The sequence below is a fragment of the Mirounga angustirostris genome, unplaced genomic scaffold (genome assembly GCF_029215605.1).
Source record: "Mirounga angustirostris isolate CCGP_5_RB_7025 unplaced genomic scaffold, mMirAng1.0.hap1 SCAF_3, whole genome shotgun sequence".
Lineage (NCBI taxonomy): Eukaryota > Metazoa > Chordata > Mammalia > Carnivora > Phocidae > Mirounga > Mirounga angustirostris.
The window spans coordinates 149009516-149034112 of NW_026991711.1; the positions used below are offsets into that span (position 1 = coordinate 149009516).

Below are 24597 nucleotides of genomic sequence, written 5' to 3' on the forward strand. Positions count from 1 at the left end.
TACAATTCAACAATGATTTTTTAGGTTTAACACGAACTATGTCAAACTAAAATGCTTCTGCACAGCAAAGTATTTATCAATACATGAATGGATATAAATAATATAGAATGGAATATTACTCAGCCATAAAAAGAATGAGATCTTGCCATTTGCAACAACATGGATGAACTTAGAGGGAATTATGCTAAATGAAATAAATCAGAGAAAGTAAAACACCATATGATTTCAATTATAAGTAGAATCTAAAAAAACAAAACAAATGAACAAACAAAAAGCAGAAACAGACTCATAAATACAGAGAACAAACTGATAGTTGCCAAAGGGAGGGGTGGGGGAGATGGGAAAAATGGGTGAAAGGGAGTGGGAGATACAGGCATCCACTTATGGAAGAATAAGTCATGGGGATAAAAGGTACAGCATAGGAAATATAGTCAGTGGTATTGGAATAGGTTGTATGGTGACAGTATCTATACTTGTGATGATCATAAGCATAAAAATATAGACTTGTGGAAGTACTATATTGTATACCCCAAACTAATGTAACATTGTGCATCAACTATACTTCAATTAAAAAAAATTTTTAAAGGAAAAGTAATTAAAAATAGAGCCATAGATACAGAGAACAGATTGGTGGTTTCCAAAAGCAGGGCACGGGGATAGGCATAATGGGTGAAGGTGGTCAAAAGTTGCAACCTTCCAATAATAAAATTAATAAGTCCTGGGATGTAATGTAAAACATAGTGACTATAGTTAACAGTACTGTATTGTATATTTGAAAGTTGCTAACAAAGTAAATCTTAATGTTCTCATTACAAGAAAAAAAAAACTTTTGGTGATGGATGTTAACTTATGGTAGTAATTATTCTGCAACATATACATATATTAAATCATTAAGTCATCCATCTAAAACTAATGTAATTTCATATGTCAGTTATATCTCATTTAAACAAAAACAAAAAAATAATTAGGAATAAATTTAACCAATGAAGTGAAAGATTTGTACAATGAAACTATAAGACCTTGATGAAAGAAATTAAAGAAGATACAAATAAATTGAAAGATATTCCATGTTTATGGATTGGAAGAATTAATATTGTGAAAATGTTCCTGATACCCAAAGCCATCTATAGATTCAACACAATCTCTATCAAAATTTCAATGGCATTTTTTTCACAGAAATAGAGCAAATAACCCCCAAATGCTCTGAATAGCCAAAGAAATCGTGAGTAAAAATAACAATGTTGGAGGCATCACATTTCTTGATTTCAAAGTATACTACAAAGTTACAGTAATTAAAACAGATGGTACAGGCATAAAAATAAACACATAGACTAATGGAAAAGAATAGAGAACCCAGAAATAAACCACCACTAATATTTGATAAGGGAGCCAAGAAAATTCAATGGGGAAGTGATGGTCTCTTCAATAAATGGTGTTGGGAAAACTGGACAATTACATGCAGAAAAATGAAATTGATCCTGTTTTGTACCACTCACTAAAAAGTCTCTATATTAACAATAACTCTTAGAAGAAAACATATGGAAGAAGCTCCTTGATGTTGGTCTGGGTAATGACACCAAAAGCGTTAAGTAACAAAAACAAAAATCAGTAAATGAGATTACATCAAACTAAAAAAAAAAAACACAGAAAAAGATTCATTCATCAAAATAAAAACACAACTTATGGAATGGGAGAAAATATTTGAAAACTGTATCTTGGAGAAGGAGTTAATATCTAAAATATATAAAGAACTCATATAACTTACCCAAATGGCCAACAGGTATATGAAAAGATACTCAACATTCTAATTATTAGGGAAATGCAAATCAAAATCACAATGAGATATTACCTCACACCTTTTACACAATGAGGTATTATCTCGCACCTACTATGGAGAAGACAAGAGTTAACAAGTGTTGGTGAGGATATGGAAAAAACACTTGTAAACTATTGGTGTGAATGTGAACTGGTGTAGCCTCTATGGAAAACAGAATGGAAGTTCCTCAAAAAATTAAAAATAGAACCACTATATTATCCAGCAATGCCAGTTTTGGGTATATATCCAAAGGAAATAAAGATAGGATATTTGAGAGATATACATACTTCCATATTTATTGCAGCATTTTTTACAAAAGCCAAGATATGGAAGCAACCTCAGTGTCTTCCACTTGAATGAATGGACAAAGATGTTGTGTATATATCCCATGGAATATTATTTAATCACAAGAAAGAAGTATTTGTGAAAACATGGATGGGCCTTCAGGACATTATGCTAAGTGAAATAAGTCAGACAGAGAAAGACAAATACTCTATGATATTATTTAAACATGGAATTTTAAAAAGCCAAACTCATACAAACAGTAGAATGGTGATTACCAGGGGCTGGGAGTGGGGAAATTGGGATATGTTGTTTAAGGGTATAAACTTTCAACTAGTAGGTAAATAAGTCCTAGAGATCTAATGAAAAATATAGTGATTATAGACAACAACATATTATAAACTTTAAAGTTGTTGCGAGACTAGATCTTAATTATTCTCACCACAAAAAGGAAATGATATTCATGTGATGTGATGTGATAGAGGTGTTAGCTAATGCTATGGTGGTAATCATATTGCAGTACATAAATGTATCAAATTAATATGTTGTATATCTTTAACTTATATAACGTTATATGTCAATTATATATCAATAAAATAAGTTTAAAGAAAAGAATGGAAGTTAGGTAAAATTTAAGGTGAATTAACATTTACTCAAGTTTAATCACATTAACCTTTTGTAGTGCTGTATTAAAAACAAGCTGCTAAGGACATACATTTGTAAGAGAGTTTTGAATTTCACCATTTACTGTCTACCAAGAACCTCTGGCAGAACAATTTTTCATTTCACAATTCCATGATGAAATACTCTGATGCTATGCAACCTTTGGCATGACTCTAAATCCCAGGGGATGAATATGTTGAATAAAATTAATTTTTAGAAAATGAAAAAAAGCTAGATATATATTTCCCTAACAAGAAAATAAATTATCTAGTGACTAAGAATATTTATCTAAACATATGTATGTTGAACATACATTTAGTATGTCTAGGTTGATCTGAAATGAATGTTCTTAGAAACTCTTCATATTGATAGAAATGGATATATGTGAGAGAGCAATTCAGTCCTTAGATAACTAGAAATTAGGTTATTAGTTTAGATAATTTTGATAGTAAGTCATAGAAATAAAATCATTCTTAAGTGAAATATTTTAAAGTTCTTTTTAGTATAGATGAAAATGCTGAATAATTTATTACCACTTGGTAACATAACAAATTACAGGGATCTGCCTCTTTATCTTTTAGATAAATTCTTTTTTTTAAAGATTTTATTTGAGAGAGCACGCGCAAGAGCATGCGAGAGAGCACCTGAGCTGGGGGAGAGGCAGATGGAAAGGGAGAGGCAGAGGGAGAGGGAGAGGCAGACTCCCCACTGAGCAGGGAGCCTGAGGCAGGGTTCTATACCAGGGTCCTGGGATCATGACCCAAACTGAAGGCAGACGCTTAGCTGACTGAGCCACCAAGGCGCCCCAGATAAACTCTCTTTTAAACAAAGTGTGTATGGTCTACAAACAAATTTTCCATAATATTTAATAATGATAGCCATCATTTATTGAGCACCTCCTCTGTGCCAGTAACTATTTTTAGTCATTTGCTTAATCTTCCTAGTATCCCTAGTAAAAATTACTATCCACATTTCACAAATTAGAAACTGGGGATCATATAGAAGCCATAAAGCTAATTAGGGATGAGCTGATAATTAGCTCAGGTTTATCTGATTCCAAAGTCTGTAGTTCTTCCCTTTACACTGTAGGCTTAGGGAATTTTTAGCTTATTCACTCTGTGTCAACCCTGCCTCTACATCCTCCCTTGGCCACACAGCCCTTTTGACCAATCTTCACTTTCACACTTTATTTGGCCATGATCAAGTGGGGAGGGTCCTTGTACCTTAAAAGGCACTAGCCTAGACTCTGTTCTCTCTTGTTTTCCACTTATAAAATCATATAGTGATTGCATCCAGGGAAAATTCCTCCTTTTCTCAACTTTCTTTATCCATATAGCTATCCAGAAAGTGGTTAAGATCCCAAATTTATATTCAGGTTGGTTTGTGTGAGTGGAGGAGATGGAGGATAAAGATCGTGGTAAGGAAAGGTAGATTGTCCGTGCTTTCTCATCCGTCTTATTCCTGATCTTCCCAGCAGAGCACAGCATTTTGTGATCCCATGGCTTGCTCTGATATTAATAAGGTACCCTTGGATTCTCATTCTCCTCTTGGTCCTTGCGTTGATTCCCCTGTCCCTCTGCCTCCCAACCATGGGAGGAAGGATGTTGAACAGTGCAGAGTTCGTCCATTCCTGGATATATGTGATAACACCATTAAAATATCTTAAAAACTTTGATTCAAATAAACTACATCGTCTCCCCTTTTTCTTCATCATGATTGAAACGCTTTCATCTTTAGAAAGCATGGGATTTGTTTATTGTAAACGTATCGCTACAATTAAAAAATCAATCTGTAATTATGGTAATTTCTTCTGATTTTTTCCTGTGTAAATGAATCATGGGAGGAGAAAGTCTGGTTGTAAATGTTCCATTATAATGTTCATGTATTGATCACATTGAGATACCCTGATTGACAGAATGAGAGCCTATTATTTTTGTTGTAGCTAAACTCTTTTTATGAACAAAGAACTCCATTATGGAGGTTTGGAAATGTTGAGGTTGGGGAAGCCAGCTGGTCAAATTTCAAGAGGCCAAAAAGTCATACAAAGTAGAATTACAACATTGGTGATTTCAGTCTGGTCCAGCTTAAGAGTTTCAAAGACTCAATCTTGTCAATACCTTACAATTAGTCAGATATGTTGGATGACTCACACTGACTAAACTCACAAGAGACTGAAATATATAAATCAGAAAGCCAGTGTGTTATTTGACAATAAGAAATATAACAGTCAACATAACCCAGCACTCCTGTTCTCTAGCCAGAGTGTTTTTTTCCAGAAAGTAACCAGAAATAAACTTGGTACACATGAAATCAGAGTAAGTGACATGTGTGATCTGAGGATTTGGAAGCATTTCTACAATAGAAATAAGTTCTACTCAACACAGCTTAGACGGTCCGTGCTGGCATTTGTCTTTCTGGTTCTTGTATTACTGATATACACCTCATGATTTAACATTGTTTTATTTTATTTTTAAAAATACTTTTACTACAGTTACAATTGAGTCTTTTTTGAGCTTCTTTAAATGATATTGCAATTAATAGTGAATATAAGAACAAAAGTTGCATTCGACCATTGCAGAGGAAGATTTGTATTGATTTAGTTCTTAACAACTATATTTTTACAGTGAAAACATAATTGGGAAATTAGATTCTGCAATTGTCAGAAATATGCTTATAGTCAGTCAAGCCTGCAGGCTATCAGTGAATATATAAATATATTAGAATTGACAAAACTGCCAAAAAATTCTGAAGAGAGGGGGAAAAAACCTTCATGTTAGGTCAGAAAACAAGTATGTGAAGTTTAGAAAACAAAGCAGACATCACATACCTATTGTACTTTCAAAAGGTACATTACTTAAAATTTAAAGATAAAATTCCAAAATTACATCAACTACATAAATGTATTGGTGTAAGATGAATCAGTCTTGAATCACAACAAAAGGAATTACTGAAATGCCTAAAGGAGCTCATTATGATACTCTTGCTGAATAGGATGGTTTTGTAAAGAGCTTCAGTTACATTCTAACTTAACTATGAGAAGTTACTATCGTAACACTGTCAAATAATATCTAGTGTTATATATATTTCTTTCTCCTTTGGACCAACTAGTGGGAACTAGGATATATTTTAGAACCAGGTAAAATTGCTAGAATTATCTGCCTTCCCGCTGCTAACCTTAACAAGTGACTTGAGGTAGGTAAACATCAGGAAAGAGGAATAGTTTCTTACCAAGTGAATATAAGCACTGAAAAAAAAAAAGGGTAGGCACACTGATTCATGTTAAAATTCATACTCATAGAAGGACATTTGCTTATACTGAAAGCTATTTTCTATATACTATGTTTTATAGGTAACTGATATAATATACTGATGTACAGTTGTTTTTTCCCCTCCTGGAAAGGTCAATGAAGTCATCTGAATTTATTTTATTAATACCACAGTTTTCATGTTATGGATTAAGTTATTTAATGCATAAAATATAAACCATGTAAATATTTTATAAATACATATAAAGTAATTTTTAGGTTCATTTCAGGAGTAATGTTATATAATTTATAATGCGAATCATCAACACCTGGTATATACTTGTAAATCTAAAAATAACTTAAATGAAGCATTTGACTCACAATCTTTACCGCTCCAAGTCTGGCCATCTCCTTGAGTAATGTCGGTGTCCATGTGGATAACCCAGCTGGCTCTCTGCTCAGGTCGTTGATTTCTACATCATTAGTAACCTTCCACAGCACTTCAAGCAGCCATTCCCTCAGCCATATCCTGGACCTTTTTATCACTCATTACTTCTTCCCCTTTCACATGTTAAAGTAAAACAAAAACAAAACAAAACCAGTCCTCAATCTTAAATCCTTATAGCCCAATAGTTCTCAGTTTTGGCTGCAAATCAGAGCTACCTGGAGAAATTTTTGAAATCCTGATGCCCAGGCTACGCCCTATCTTGGATTAATTAAACCAGAATTTCTATCCTCTCTAGAGGTGTGATTCAAGAATCAGTAGATCTTAAAGCCTCCAGGTGACACCGATATGCCACCAAGGTTGAGAACCAGTTTTATTTTTAAAGATTTTATTTGTTTATTTGACAGAAAGAGAGAGAGAGAGCACAAGCAGGGGTAGCAGCAGAGGGAGAGGGAGAAGCAGGCTTTCCACTGAGCAGGGAGCCTGACTTGGGGCTGGATTGATCCCAGGACCCTGGGATCATGACCTGAGCTGAAGGCAGATGCTTAACCGACTGAGCCACCCAGGTGCCCTGAGAACCACAGTTTTAACTTTTCCATTCAGTTACTCTACTTACACCTGTTTTTGTAACATTGGCCCCTCAGCTGTCTCCAATCCACATCCCCCACTTCCTTGCCCCACTGATACTTTCATTCCCTAGCATGGCATCAGTCCTGCACCAACCCAATGGTCCTCTCCATGCCTCAGCAGGGGGACAGTTGAGTACTGGTGGTGAAAACCACATCATAGGTCAAGATGTTACCAGCACTGTCTTTCTTGTCAGCTGCACCTGGGTTCTCAGTGATGCCAGGCCAGCCTGCCTTATTTTGCTAGTCATTTCATGTTCCCATTCTCGACAATACTTATTCAAAATATGCTTCATTTTTCTCAAACTACAAACTGAGAATTTAAGAATTCAAACTAACTTCCTTTCTCCTGAAATATCAAATGTTCTCATTTTTCCTACCTTTATCTAAACTTTTGTCTTTATTGTTTTGTAGCTCACAAATGGTATTTTCATTCAATTGTCAGAAATATGAATATTCCTCTCAATCCTCCTTTTTTTCTCCCTCCTTACATCAAATATACCAAAAATTCTGTGACTTACATATTTTACAATTTGGTCTATTTTTCAGTATTGCTAGAGCTATTACCCTAGATCAAGCAACTTACTCATCTTGATTGCTGAAACAGTCTCCAGCAGGTCTCCCTCCACTCTGACCTCTTTCCCAGCAGTTCTTTAGAGTGATTATGTCTCAATGCCTAGCAGACTGTGTCTCTCCTTTTCTTATCAGTTTATCAGTGTTGCCCTTTGGATAAAGTCCCAATTCCTTATATGTATCCCCCACTACACTATAATGGCAGAGTCCATGACTCTTCACCATTAGCATAGCTGGTTTTAATATAACATAACATAATATAATATGTAATGGGTTTCAATCATAATATATTTCAATAAATCATTGGTGGATAAATTTAAGTGAATGTTCAAATGCTTTTAATGATGTATAATAAAATTGAACTAGGACTCCACGGAATTTCATAATGCAATAGAATACTCAATAAAGGACTATAAATAATAATTAAAATCTTGGGACTTGAGTGAAAATGAGTTTAGTGATCTCATATTCATATGTTTAGTTTTGAGAACTTTTTCCATATTTGATGCGCTGAGCATGATTCACAACTCACCAGAAGATCACTAAATGATGGAGAAGACAAAACCTTTATTTAAGGTCTGAAAATCACCTGAAAAATCTTTGGGACCAAAAATATGTCATTATTTGCTACAGGTAAGTGACACAGACTTTGGAGCTAGACAAACCTGGTGTGAAATTTGGATCCACTATTAACAATGTAACCTTGGGTGAGTTACTTCTTAAGTCTTAGTTTTTTCATTTATAAATTGAAGATAATTAAATTTGCATCATGGGGATATCATGAAGGTTAAGTGAAATAATGTATATAAAATGTCAAATATAGTACCTGCTAAAGTAGGTACTCAATACTTTTACTTCCTTTACAATGGTGTCTAAAATACTATATTATTTTGGGGTAAAGGATCATGTCTCCAGGAATCCCCTGTTAAACGCAAATATAGGATGTGAGAGGCAAACATTTACATTTAGTTTCAACTAACGTGTGCTTGTGTATGTATTCATCTCTAAGGTAATAGAATAGTAAAAATCAGTCATGAAAGGAATGGATAAGGTGTTATATGAACTTTTGACATGTGTAAGGGATGGGGTGATAAGTATGGAATACAGGACATTGACTAAGGGGAAGTTTAAGCATACAAGTTCATTCTAGGCCCCTAGAAAACTTCAGACACTTAGAAAAGAGAGAAATAAAGGCTTAATACTGAGGCAGGAGCAGTGCCGTTGAACAGGGAAGAGTACATCTAAGATGAGCTTCAACTTCTTTTTATTTTTTTTATTTTTATTCTTTAAAGATTTTATTTATTTATTTATTTATTTATTTATTTATTTATTTATTTATTTATTTATTTATTTGACAGAGAGAGAAAGAGAGACAGTGAGAGAGGGAACACAAGCAGGGGGAGTGGGAGAGGGAGAAGCAGGCTTCTTGCTGAGCAGGGAGACCGGTTACTTCTTTTTATTTTAATTAGGGCAGTTTTAAGTAGTGTAACAGTTATGTTGAGGCTCCAGGTCTCTGCATACTGAAGCATTTCTGTGAGTCTGGAGCCCTTTGATGTTTTTGAAACAAGAATCCTTTACTCCTGCCACCTCTCTTTGCCATATCAAAGTAGAAATATGTGTGGAAACTATTCAATAAAAATGTGCGCCTTGGCTATGAGTAATTTCTAGTTAAATCCTTCTAGAGAACTTTGTTGCCTACCTTATATCGTATACTCTAATTTAGTTTTATTTATCAAGAAATTTAGACATTTAAAAATATGCATCTTGAAATAAAATATAAAAGATAAAACACAAAAAAATAAATTTTTAAAAAAGATTTTATTTATTTGTGAGAGAGAAGAGCACATAAGCGGGGGGTTGGGAGTGACAGGCAGAGAGAGAAAAGCAGGTTCCCCGCTGAGCAAGGAGCCCCGTGCAGGACTCTATCCAGGACCCTGGGATCATGACCTGAGCTGAAGGCAGCCGCTTAACTGAATGAGCCACCCAGGCACCCCAAAAAAGTAAATTTTTGATATTGCTATTAAGTCATGATGAATTTTGCTTTCAATGAATTCTCTTTAGATATGTAATGTATTTTATATTAAATGAATTTTAATGAATATTTATAATCTAGCTAGGTTTGGGGGATTAAAAGCTCTGTTGAAACTTGTTTGCAGCATTTACATTTCATTTACTGGTCACAAGAGGGAGTAAGAACACTGCTAAAAATTACATATTTTCAAACTTTTTTCAAGATAAGTTGTATGAAAAGAATCCCCTTGAGTCTTAAGGATAAAATGATTTCTCTTTTCCCTAGTTGGTCTAGGAATTTTATCAGCTCTTAATTTTGAACTGATACATTGTATTTAAGTAATAAAAGCTAAATTCATAAAAATATTAGAATATGTCTAATAAAGGATCATTTTCAAAAAGTCTGAAAAGGTCGGAATGTAATTTTTTTTAATACTATTTGACTAATATGTCTGAGTCAGCCATCATGTTTTCAACACTGAAGTGATTGTAAACAAAGCTATGTTTTATTGACAATGATGCAACACAATGATGAAATATGTGGCAAAAGTAGGTCTTTTAGAGGAAAATCTGAAATTCCTTTCCTAGAATATCTGTAACCTATGACAATTTGCTGTTTTCTTTTCTGATTTTATCATTTCCTTTAAAAAGCTATGTGCTGAAGTGCACTCGGTCATTTAAAGTACCTTGATATTCCACAGATTATTCAGTAGTTTTTAGAGTAAAAGTTTAAGATAACTTCTGTTGAAAGTGCAACACTGCTGACCTTTGAAAATGCTCTTAAGAAATAAAAATTTGTACAATTTTCTCTTCAGAGTTGAGGTCTCCCAAAGATCACAAGGCTGCTTATCTTATATTCTTTGATAGAATGAATATAATTTCCTCTGAAGATTGCTTCTTACCACTTTGATATAAAAGTACCCAAGTATCTGCTAGCTATTTAAGGAAAGAACTCCCCAAACTTAATATTGAGTCAGGGTTGTGTATATATGCTTTGCTTCATGAATACAAGCCAGACATTATGATAAACTGATGCTACAACGTATTTTTTTCAGCCTTAATATAAGCTATGGATTTTTTCCTCAATTTGAAATTTTCACAAGGATAACATGTGGGGAGCAAGATATGTACTAATCTGAAATAAATTATGTAGCTTAATACATTAATCTTTTTTAATTTTGGGATTAATATATAGATATTAAATGGTCTAGACATGTTCTTTGAAATACCCATGGAACCTATTCAATAAAAATACGGGGCTTGGCCACAAGTCACTTCTACTTAAATCCATCTGAAGAATTTTGCTGCCTACTTTTCATCTTTAAACTTTATGAACTGCAAAAGAATTACTTGTTATTGTTTTTAATGCCTTAGCTATTACAAGTGCTAACTAACTCCACGCAAACTTCTGGGAATCCTGAAGAAACATAGTGCTTCCCCACTCCACCCACTACTCCTAAGTTTTCCCACAGTTTTTTTTTTTTTCTCACATGGCTTAAAATTATGAAAGTATGAATACTAAGGGTCATTTGTAAGTAAGGTCCAAAAGAAATGACTTTAAAAACATAACCACAAAGCAGTTAGATCATGCTTATTTTACATGGGAAAATACAAGCTATACTTTAATAACACACATCTAAAGTCTCATTATTTAGTGAATTGCTAAATTAAAATTATCTTCTGGAAAAAGTTTCATTATATGTACTATGTTACAAATGTAGACCAGAATACCTATACAGAGTAGTTTTACCACTTCATCTTTGTTATGTCTATAACTTTTGTTATTGAGCTTGTATTGATGATAGAAAGTTAAAGAATACCTAAGAATTTACCTAATGTAAAGCAAGAGAATTTTAAAAAGTATACATGTAAAGTCAATTTAATTTTAAAGTCAACATTGTATTCCATTCTTTAATTATTAAAAAGATATCCGTTTAATATCTGCTATTTGCTTAATCATTTTAATCCAGTTTGTTTTAAAGTCACTTTAAGGTGATTTACATAAATGTAAATAATTGAGGAAGAGAGAATGGTTTGAAACTAGTAGAAGAGATGAAGAAAGTAAAAATAATGAAGCAAATATATGATAGAAAGAGGAACTGAGTATTTTATACAAAATAAGTGCCCTGACATTCTATGCACTTGTTATTGGAAAGTATAAATTGGTTTTTTATTTTCTAACAGCTAATGGGAAAGAAAGAAACATAGACAGAAATTTTATTCCTTGTAAGATAAAAATAATCAATTTCTCGGAGTGCCTGGGTGGCTCAGTCGTTAAGTATCTGCCTTCGGCTCAGTCGTGATCCCAGGGTCCTGGGACCGAGCCCCACATTGGGCTCCCTGCTCCGCGGGAAGCCTGCTTCTCCCTCTTTCACTCCCCCTGCTTGTGTTCCCTCTCTCGCTGTCTCTCTCTCTCTGTCAAATAAATAAATAAAATCTTAAAAAAAAATCAATTTCTCAGAAAAGCCCAGCTATTTATGATAGTGAGAGCAAACGGTATTTCTTCTTTGGGTTCTTGTAGGGACAACACTGTGTAATTTAGAAAATAATAGCCTTGGGGTTCCTGAGTGGCTCAATCAACAAATTAAGCGTCCAACTCTTGATTTAGGCTTAGGTCATAAATAAATAAAAAGATAATAGCCTCAACAACATTTTTACAATGAGTTACTACTTTCTTGTAGTCACATGTTAAGCACTGGGATTCAAAAATGATTTTGACAAAAACAGAACTACCCTATGATTCAGTAATCACATTACTGGGTATCAAAAACAGTTATTCAAAGGGATACATGCATCCCTATGTTTATTGCAGCATTGTTTACAATAGCCAAATTATGGGAGTAGCCCAAGTGTCCATTAATAGATGAATAAGAAGATGTGGTACATATATATACTATGGAATATTACTTAGCAATAAAAAGAATGAAATCTTGCCATTTGCAATGACATGGATGGAGCTGGAGAGTATTATGCTAAGCGAAGCAAGTCAGAGAAAGACAAATACCATATGATTTCACTCATATGTTGAATTTAAGAAATAAAACAAATGAGCAAAGGAAATAAAAAGAGAAAAGACAAACCAAGAAATGGACCATTAACTATAGAGAACAAACTGATGATTATCAGAGGGGAGGTAGATGGGGGGATGGGTGAAATAGGTTAAGGGGATTAAAGAGCACACTTACCATGATGAGCATTGAGTAATGTATAGAATTGCTGAATCACTATATTGTACACCTGAAACTAATATAACACTTTATGTTAACTATACTGGAATTAAAATTAAAAACTTAATAAAAAATTATTTTGACACAGTTCATGCTCTCAAAGGAGTTGTAATTTAGTTACGGAGATATGCACATAAATACATAATTAATATACAACCCAGTAAGTTTATGATACAAGTAAAGTCAAAGTATTGTAGGTGCAAAAAATCCTACCAGGGAAAAAGCCTACAATAAGAAATCAAAAGATTTTTGTTCTTATTCAAAAACATACAATGATAAAAAAGGTTTTACGGGTCATAGTCTTCCCATGATTAACATTTAATTCCATGGCCAAAGGACCTCATTGCTTTATTTTTAAACTAGTGCAGTATTTCCTGGCTGGTCTTGTCCCCTACAAACTATTCTCTATATTGCTTCTATATGTTCATTGGATTAAAGCTCACAAATACTTTGTGACTTAAAATTTGTTACAAAATAAATTTGAAACTCCTTACTCTCTATTTAGTTCTTCATATGATCAGACCACAAACAATATCCTTATAAATTCTAAACATTTTTATTATTTATTTTTTTATTTTAAAAATATTTTATTTATTTATTTATTTGAGAGAGAGAGAGAGAGAAAGCTGAGCAAACGGGAGGAGGAGCAGAGGGAGAGGGACAGGCAGACTCCGCTGAGCTCAGAGTCCCGTGCGGGGCTCGATCTCATGACCCTGAGGTCATGACCTGAACCAAAATCAAGAGTTGGATGCTTAAGTGACTAAGCCACCCAGGTGCCCCTCTAAACATTTTTGATAACAGAAATCATTTTAAAAAATAATCTTTGTATTTGTCCTATTTCCAGTATCTACTCCAATGCCTTGTATTTAACATGTGCTCAAAAATACTTGTGAAAAGCACTAGATAAATGAATTCAGTTGGTTAAACAATGCAATGTTCCCTTAATCTTCCTCTTAGTCGGCATGTTGAAAAAAATACCAAAATGTACTTATGCTCTTTAATTTTCTATTGCAAAAAATATTTCTATTAAATATATAGTAAAATTGCCTTACTAATAGTATGTTTGGTGATTACTTATGAAAGAAATTCATATTAAATTTAGGTTTACTAGAAAAATCATATATTCTTTTATATACATATGAAAACACCCAATGAGGTCTGTGATTTCTATGCCTATCACTGTTGTGTATTTGTAAGTATGTATGTATACAGACATTTCAAACATTATCAGGGAGAGAATCTCAAGCAGACTCCCCGCTCAATGGGGAGCCTGACACAGAGCTTGATCCCAGGACCCAAGATCATGACCTGAGCCCACATCAGATGTTTAACCAACTGAGCCACCCAGGCACCCTGGGGCGTAGACTTTTAAGTGACATAGCTGGGATCAGAATCTAAGTGGCTTTTGCTTCACTGTCTTTTCCAATAAAAATGCCCTGTGTTGTTATTTTAGAAACTGCATGTCTCCACTTGCTTTATATAATTTTTATTTAAACTATATACCCAACCTGACATTTGTAAATGCTCAATAAATGTTGGCTGTAAGGTTTGGATAAATCACATCGAATTGTTTAAAAGTTCAATCCCGTTTTTAATGCCTTTAGTCTATAAAAACTCAAAACCTTTATACAGCTCTTCTAGTAGCTTATTCTTTTTATCTACAATCAATTAGTTTTCATATGAGAATTTATTTATACATTGCTCACAAAATAACTAATTACTCGATGTATCTTCTATTACATAAAATATTTTGAAATGTTTTGCTTTTAATCTCTGAAATAGTACTGATAATTCGGTTGCAGTTACTTAATACAGTCAGGAGTTTAAATTTGAGATTGTAGTAACACTTCTATCTTTCATATCTTCCTTCCTACCATAAAAGTTTTTGTGAAAGGGATTCCTGGTTCTGTTTCTACCATTTGCTTTCATATATTCTGTTCCAAGAGGGCACACCCTGTAAGTGTGGGAATAAAACTCTTCTGGGCAGAGCCTCCAGTGCTGCAATTATATTAGATGAGGCTATTGGATTGCTTGATTTCTCTAAGGACTTTGGTAATGTAGCTCAAGAGTGTTCCCTCTCCTGCTGCACTTCCAGCCACACTTGTTTTTTTAATGCGCCATCCTAGATAATTATCTCACCTCTAACCTTGAATAACATGAACCTTCTAATTCTGACCCATCATTGAAATCAACTCTGGAAAAACTTTATAATAATAATTTTAGAGAGGAAGTTACAGTTTCAACACGGCCAGTCAGTTGAAATACTTCTAAAAGTCAAATTTAAATTGCTATAGATACTATGAGAAACTACTTTTTTATCTTGTTACCTTATGGAATAGAAAAAAAGTCTAACACAGAACCAATCATGCTTTGACTTATGCTTTTTTATTTAAATTATTAAGATTTAATTGAGCTATACTAATTGAACATGGTTCTAATGCTGTGCATGTGTGAATATTAAGCCTTTTAAAGCCAACTTTATAATAAGCAATTTCTAATTCATCATTTTTATCATTAAATAAAAATGCAGAATTATCAATACCTGGTAATTGGAGCTAAGAAGCAAAGGTGAATTGTTATTATGACCATAAGTATAACTACCATCTGCAGGAGTTTAACTATGTGCTAAGCAATGTACCTGCATTCTATCCTTTAATCCTCACATATGGCAACATTATGGTAGAGGCAGTTGAGGGTCATAATTAAGTGATGGGCTTGGGAGCCAGGCTGCTTGAGTTTGAATTCTGACTCTACCACTTATGAGCTCTGTGACCTTGATCAAGTTACCTAACATTTCTGTGCTTTAGTTTCCTTACCTGTAAATAAGGGTAAATGATACCCCACAGAATTTTTGGGAGGATTAAATGAATTGTTGTATGAACAATGCTTAAAACATAGTAAATGCTCAATAAGTATTGCCTATTATTATTCTCCCTATTCCACTGACTAAATAGTTTAGACACCTACTTCAGATTACATATCTTATAAAGGTTGGCATTAGAATAGGAAATATGAGCTCTTGGACTTCACAGACCGTGTAGGTGACCCCTAGGCATGATATTCAAGAATACTGGCAAAGTTTTCAGAGCACCTTGAAGTACAAAATTAAGAGATGCAGCAAGGTTAAAGAATAGACAAGACTCACTTTTTCCCATTAAGAGCTAACTTTTTTTTTTTTTTTTTTTTTTTTTTTACCGAAGTTGCAATAGACATTTTTGTGTGCCCACAATGGGCAAAGCACTCAGCTGGGTCTTGGGAACACAAAGAAACAAAAGTAAACCTCCTGCCTTCTAGGATCTTAGGGTTTAGTGGGAGAGTCAATGATCATGAAATTATTGTAATTCAGTACAGTGATTTATGCAATGGGGGACTGCATTCAGTATTCAGGGGGAGCAAAGGAGAAACAGCAGCCCATACTGTGTAGTGCACCATGGGAAGTCACAGAATTTCAGTGGGATTTGAAGGATGAATAGGGAATTGTCAGGGGGAGCAAATGATGAAAAGATTCTAGCAGATGGAAGAACATGTGTGAAAGTGAGGAATGTGAAGGGAGGTTGGCATGTTGGAGAATATTGTTTACAATTGTTGGAGAGTGGAGTGTGTTCTGGGGAAGGATATGGAGTATGGGAAGTGGTGGGAGATAGAGTCAGACAGGCCAGCTAGTGCCAGGTCAAAAGGTTTTGTATGCCATGTAGTTATGTCAGATTTTTACTGTGATGTGAGTTACCAAGTAGTAGGAATAGATCCTGCAAAAGGCCACTGTAGGTACAAACCAAACCTGACATAATGTGGAAGAAATTCCTAGGTAAATTGTTTGCTTGGTCAATCAACAGATTTTATTTTGTGTCAGTGTTAGGGATTATGGGACACAAAAAATAACACATGGTTTCTGTCTATTCTTTTTCTACTGTTCAGACGTGTAACACAATGTGATGAATTTCCCTGTTCATAAATGAACTTGAGACAAGCCATTACATTTAAACATTTTCCAGGTTGAGTCACATTCAAAATACAGAAAACGTTTTACTGATTTAAACAAAACAGTAAGCATTTCCAGCCATATTAAATGACTTTATTTTTTACAGTCTTCATTTCTTTTTTTTTAAAGACAATTTTTTTAGAGATGTCTTAAGTTTACAACAAAATGGAAAGGAAGGTACAGAGATTTCAAATATATCTCCTGCCCCCACACATACACAGCCTACTCATTATCAACATCACTCACTGGAATGGTGCTTTTTTTTTTTTTTTTTAACCAGGGATGAACCTACATTCACGCTTCATATTTTACCTTAGGATTCACTCTTGGTGTTGTACATTCTATGTATTTGGAAAAAAGTATAATGACATATATTCATCTTTATAATATCACAAAGTATTTTCACTGGCCTAAAAATCTATTGGGTGGTTACTATCTTTAACATACCAATAATTCAGTACAGGAACCAAGGAGATTGCATATCTTCATAAAATAAATTCCCTTTTTATTTTATGTCAAATTCTCTTCTTCAAATCAATTCCCCTCTTATTTTTATTTCATGATTTGGTTATAAGTCAGCATAATTGCTTATTGGGGATAAGTTCAGGGTAAACAGGAAGATGGCATATTTAATTTATTGAAATAGATTTCTTCATATATAATGCTATTCGGTTTTCATATGAAGAATTGTATGTAAATAGATTGGCTAGATTTGCTTTGTCTTGGACTAAATAATAGCAAATTTGAGTAAAGCAGCTGAAATAGAAGCAGTGGTTTAAATAGCAGCAAAGTTAGATAACATGACCAATGGCAAGACTTTGTAATTATCTTACAATCTACTGATGCTCTCTTTGAGTCCAATCTAGAGTTTATTCTGCACTTGGAACTTTTACAGTGACTTCATTTCTAATACCCATTTTTTTCTATTTGGTTATTTTTTCATGTCCACTTGGACTTATTTTATTTCTGCCTATTTTTCTCTGAAACCTTCTTTCTTGTTTTGGAATCCTGGGAAAGCTGGCAAAGTAGGAGGATCCTGAGCTTACCTTGACCCACAGACACACTGAAGTAGCAACCACATCAGTGCAACTAACTCTGAAAATGACCTGAAGACTGCAGGACAGACTTTCCACAGTTAATTATAGAGAGAAGGCCACATCTAAAAGGGTAGGAAGTGTAGAGACAAAATCAGGAGCCAAACCCCCAGCAAGACTAACCACAGTTGGGAATGATACCACAAACATAGAGAAGTGACACACCAAGCCCCCTAGGCACAGGTGGCCTGCAATGGGAATATGATAAACCCTAACCTTTGGTTTTAAAAACCAGTGGGGCTTAATTTTTTTAGTTTTTACAATCAGTGGGGCTTAATTCCAGGTGCTTTATAGCTGATTTAGCTCTGGGAGCACCAGGAGGGATAAGAAACTGAATCTCCACACTTAAAGAGCCACATGACAAATAACCCAGCTAAGATATAGCATAGAAACAGCAATTTGAAAAGCACTTGGGTATATGTAAAGGAGATTTATTTACTAATCTCAGAACATGCACGGAAGGGGAAGGGATCTTTAGAGGACTTCACCAGAACACAAGTGCTGGTGGTTGCCATTTCTCTTCACCCCTCCTGCCTAGATAGCAGGACACTTGAGGGAACCAGCAAGAACAATCCCCACCTAACTTGCTAGCACCATGTTCTCCTGTGAGTCTGCCTCATCCAATCTGCCCCACTCAGCAGGTGTCCTTCCAAAGAGGTTTCTGCCCTGACACATTCTGTAAGCAACCTCAGCAGGAACTGATGCCACTCCAAAGTAACTCTTGCCCTGGAAAGAGGGGAAGTTAACCACACACATACTAATGTGCCTACAGTCCCAGCACCTGAACCTTATAGCTAGTAGTGTAGAGAGTGCCTTGCTGATCAGTGTGACTGTAGCCCCAAAGAACAGGTGGGGCACAGGCACCAGCTCTGACTGGCAGCCCCACTCAACTACAAGCCTGTGGTGGTCCCTTCAATCCAGCAGCACAGAAACCAAATTATGCCTGGTGTGCCCACAACAGGCAAAGTGGGCCATTGCAGCTGACTGGATTGAAGGCAAATGTGGCTTAGCCATAACAGTAGGGTTCATGCAACCCATATAGGAGATACTTCTGAAGCACCTGGTTTTGATGAACTAGGGGCATTGTGCTGCAGGGCATTACAGGACCTCTTCTTCACAACGCTACTACTTTCAAGATCAGGAGATACAGCTGACTTTTCTAATATGTAGAAACAAACACAGAAAGTTAGACAAAATAAGGAAACAGAGGAATATATTCCAAATGAAAGAACAGGATAAAACCACAACAAAAGAGCTAAATAAAGTGGAGATAAGTGTTATACTTGATAAAGAATTCAAAGTAGTGGTCATAAAGATATTCACTGGACTTGAGAAAAGAGTGGGAAATCTCAAAGGGACCTTTAAAAGAGATGGAAAATATGAAAAAACAATCAGTCAGAGATGAAGAACTCAATAACTGAAAAAAAAAAAAAAACCCAAAAAACAAACAAACAAAAAAAAATGAAAACACTAGAGGGAATCAATCCCAGATTAGAGGAGGTGGAAAAATGGATCAGGAAGGCAACTTGGAAGACAGGGTAATGGAAAGCAACTAAGCCAAATGGCAAAAAGAAAAAAAGAATAGTAAAAGATGAGAATAGGTTAAGGGAACTTGGTGACATTACAAGTGTAATAACATTGCATTATAGGGATCTTAGAAGAAGATAGAAAGGAGGGGGCAGAAAATTTATTTGAAAAAGTAATAGTTGAAAATGTCCCTAATTTGGGGAAGGAAACAGACATCCAGATCCAGAAAGTCCCCAACAAAATTAACCCAATGAGGTCCACACCAATACACGTAATAAATAAAATGACAAAAAGTAGTGATAAAGAGAAATTTTAAAAGCAGCAAGAGAAAACAGTTATATACAGTGGAAACCCCATAAAGCTATCAGCTAATCTTTCAGCAGAAACTTTGCTGGCCAGAAGGGAGTGGCATGATATATTCAAAGTACTGAAAAGAAAAAAAAACCAAAAACCCTGCAACTGAGAATACTCCATTCTGTAAGGTTATCATTCAGAATAGAAGGAGATATAGTTTCCCAGACAAACAAAAGGTAAAGGAGTTCATCACTACTAAACCAGTCTTACAAGAAACATTAACAAGAATTCTTTAGGTGGAAAGAAAAGGCCATAATCAGGAGTAGGAAAATTATGAAAGGGAAAAATTTCACAGGTAAATGCAAACATGATAAAGGAAATAGATTAATCACTTATGGAAGTTAAAGCACAAAAGCAGTAAAATCAATTATATTTATAAAAATCAGTCAAGGGATTCACAAAATACAAGGATGTGAATAATGACATCATATACATAAAATGTACAGAGGAGTAAAAATTTAATGTTTTAAGAAAGGCTGAAACTCAAGTGAATCTCAACTTAACATAGACTGCTATACTCATAAGATGTTGTATACAAACCTACCAGTAATCACAAATCAAAAACCTACAATAGATACACACAAAATAAAGAGTATCTAAATGTACAACTAAAGAAAGCCATCAAACCACAAGGGAGGGGCGCCTGGGTGGCTCAGTTGGTTAAGCGACTGCCTTCGGCTCAGGTCATGATCCTGGAGTCCCGGGATTGAGTCCCGCATCGGGCTCCCTGCTTGGCAGGGAGTCTGCTTCTCCCTCAGACCCTCCCCCCTCTCATGTGCTCTCTTTCTCATTCTCTCTCTCTCAAATAAATAAATAAAATCTTTAAAAAAAAAAAAACACAAGGGAAGACAGAAGAAGAAGAATGAAACAGAGAAGAACTACAAAAATAAACAAAAAAAAGTAACAAAATGGCACTAAGAACATACATATTAATAATTATTTTAAATGAAAATGGACTAAATGCTCCAATCAAAAGACATAGGGTGACTGAATTGATAAAAAAACAAGACCCATCTATATGCTGTCCATAAGAGACCTATTTTCAAACCTAAAGACACATGCATATTAAAAGTGAAGAGATGAACAACCATTTACCATGCAAATGGAAATGAAAAGAAAGCTAGGGTAGCAATACTTATATTGGACAAAACAGACTTTAAAACAAAGACTGTAACAAGAGACAAAGAAGGACACTACATAATGATAAAGGGAACAATGCAACAAGTGGATATAACAATTGTAAATACCTATGCACTCATCATGGGAACATCTAAATACATAAAGGAACTATTAACAGACATAAAGGAAGAAATTGACAGTAATACAATAACAGCAGGGGCCTTTGAAACTCCACTTACATCAATGTATAGATCATCCAGACAGAAAATCAACCAGGAAAGAGTGGCTTTGAATGACACATTAGACCAGATGGACCTAACAGATACATTCAGAATAGTCCATCCAAAAATAGTGGAATACACTTCTTTTCAAGAGCACATGGAACATTCTACAGGATAGATCACATATTAGGCCACAAAACAAATCTCAATACATTTAAGAAGACTTAATGTCATTCTTCTTTTCTACCAAAATGGTAAGAAACTAGAAATCAATTACAAGAAAACTGGAAAAGGCATGAGTACATGGAGGCTAAATAAAATGCTACTAAGCAATGAATGGATCAACAAAAGAAATCAAAGAGCAAATCAGAAAATACATGGAAACAAATGAAAATGAATACATAATGGTCCAAAATCTTTGTGATGCAGCAAAATTTGATCAAAGAGAGAAGCTTATTGTGTTAAAGGCCTATTTCTACAAGCAGGCAAGATCTCAAATAAACAACCTAACCTCACACCCAATGGAGCAAGAAAAGAAGAACAAAGCCCAAAGCCAGTAGAAGGAAGGAAATAATAAAGATTAAAGAAAAATTAAGGAAATATAGACTTAAAAAGCCCAAATGAACAGACTGATGAAACCAGGAGCTGGTTCTTTGAAAAGATCAACAAAACTGATAAACCTTTAGCCAGACTCACCAAGATTGAGAGAGTACTCAAATAAATAAAATCAGAAACATAGGAGGAGAAATAACAATCAACACCACAGAAATACAAAAGATTGTAAGAGAGTATTATGAAAAACTGTATGCCTAAAAATTGGGCAACATAGAAGAAATGGATGAATTCCTAGAAACATATCACCTTCCAAAACTGAATCTATTTCCAATAAGAAATAGAAAATTTGAACAGACTAATTATTAGCAATAAAACTGTATCATCAAAAATCAACAAAAAGCCCAGGACCAGATGTGTTCACAGGTGAATTCTACCAAACATTTAAAGAAGAGTTAATACCTATTCTTCTCAAACTATTCCAAAAAAATAGGAGAGGAAGGAAATTTCCAAATTCATTTTACAAAGCCAGCATTACTCTGATACCAATACAAGACTAAAACATTACCAAAAAAAAAAAAAAGAGAAGTACAGGCCGTTTTCTCTGATAAACATAGGTGCAAAAATTCTCAACAAAGTATTAGCAAACCAAATCCAAAAATACATTAAAAAATATTCACCATAATCAATGGGGATTTTTCCCAGGGATGCAAGAATCATTTAATATTCACAAATTAATCAACATGATACAACACATTAACAAGATAATGGATAAAAACCATATGATCATCTCAATAGATGCAGAAAAAGCATTTGGCAAAGTACAGCATCCATTTATGATAAAAACTCTCAACAAAGTAGGCTTGGAGGGAACATTTCTCAACATAATAAAGGCCATATATGAAAAAGCCACAACTAATAGCATATTTGATGGTGAAAAATAGAGCTTTTCTGCTAAGATCAGCAAGGATGTGCATTCTCACTACTTTTATTCAACAAAGTACTAGGGAAGTCCGAGCCACAACAATCAGTTAAGGAAAAAAATACATAGCATCCAAATTGGTAGGAAAGAAGTAAAACTTTCACTATTTGTAGATGATATGATACTATATACAGAAAACCTTAAAGACTCCACCAAAAAACTACTAGAACTGATAAATGAATTCAGTAAAGCTGCAAGATACAAAATTAATATACAGAAATATGTTGCATTTCTATACATTAATAATGAAATAGCAGAAAGAGAAATTAAGAATACAATCTCATTTACAATTGCACCAAAAAGAATACAATTCCTAGGAGTAAATTTAACCAAGGAGGTGAACGACTTGTACTCTGAAAACTATAACACCATGATGAAAGAAACTGAAGACAACACAAACAAATGGAAAGATAGTCTATACTCATGGATTGGAAGAATCAATATTATTAAAATGTCCACACTACCTAAAACAATCTGTAAATTTAATGCAATCCCTATAAAAAAAATACCAACATATTCACAGAACTAGAAGAATACTAAAATTTGTATGGAATCAAAAAAGACCCAGATTAGCTAAAGCAGTCATGAGAAAGAACAAAGCTGGAGGTATCACAATTTTAGATTTCATGATATACTACAAAGCTGTAATAATCAAAACAGTATGGTACTAGCACAAAAACAGACACATAAATCAATGGAAAAGAGTAGAGAGTCCAGAAATAACCCCACACATATATGATCAATTTATCTATGACAAAGAAAAAAAGCATATACAATGGGGGAAAAAGACAGTCTCTTCAACAAATAGGTGCTAGGAAAACTGTACAGCTACAGGCAAAAATAAATAAATAAATAAATAAAACTGGACCACTTTCTTACACCATACACACAAAAAACTCAAAATAGATTAAAGACTTATTCATGAGACCTGAATTCATAAAGCCCCAGAAGAAAAGAGGCAGTGATTTTTTTGACATCAGCCATAGAAACATTTTTCTAGATAGTTCTCCTAATGCAAGGGAAACAAACAAACAAACAAAAAATTAAGAATTGGGACTACACAAAATAAAAAGCTTTTGCACAGCAAAGGAAACCATCAACAAAACTAGAAGGCAACCTATTGAATGGGAGAAGATATTTGCAAATGATATATCCAGTAGGGGTTAATATCCAAAATATATAAGGAACTTAAACAACTCTATACCAAAAAAAAAAAACCCAGATCTGATTAAAAAATTGGCAGAGGAACTGAATAGACATTTTTCCAAAGAAGACATACAGATGGCTGACAGATACATGAAAAGATGCCCCAAATCACTAATTATCAGGGAAATGCAAACAAAAACCACAATGAGATATTGCCTCATACCTGTCAGAATGGCTAAAATAAAAAAGACAAGAAATAACAAGTGTTAACAAGAATGTGAAGAAAAAGGAACCTTCCTGCACTGTTGGAATGTATATTGGTACAGCCACTGTGGAAAACAGTATGGAGTTTCCTCAAAAAATTAAAAATAGAAATACCATATGATCCAATAATTCCACTACTAGGTGTTTACCCAGAGGAATTAGAAACACTAATTTGAAAAGATATATACACCCTCATGTTTATTGTGGCATTATTTAAAATAGCCAAGCTATGGAAGCAGCCCAAATGTCTACCCTAGATGAATGGATAAAGAAGTGAGATATATATACATATATATGTACATATATATCTCATACATATATGATATATATGATAATTTATATATAATGAATATATATAAAATGAAATAATACTCAGACATAAAAATGAGATCTTGCCATTTGCAACAACATGATGGACCTAATGGGTATAATACTAAGTGAAGTAAGTCAGTTAGATAAAGACAAATACCAT

General features: G+C 34.3%; 1 protein-coding gene across 1 annotated transcript in view; it reads right to left on the bottom strand.

Annotated features, from left to right (window-relative positions):
- ZSWIM2 (zinc finger SWIM-type containing 2) overlaps nt 1–24597 on the bottom strand; it is a 121050-nt gene that overhangs the window by 80210 nt on the left and 16243 nt on the right. Inside the window, exon 2 of the mRNA XM_045868388.3 lies at nt 6388–6567. The gene's annotated coding sequence lies outside the window, so the exon portion shown is untranslated. The remainder of the gene's footprint in view (nt 1–6387; nt 6568–24597) is intronic.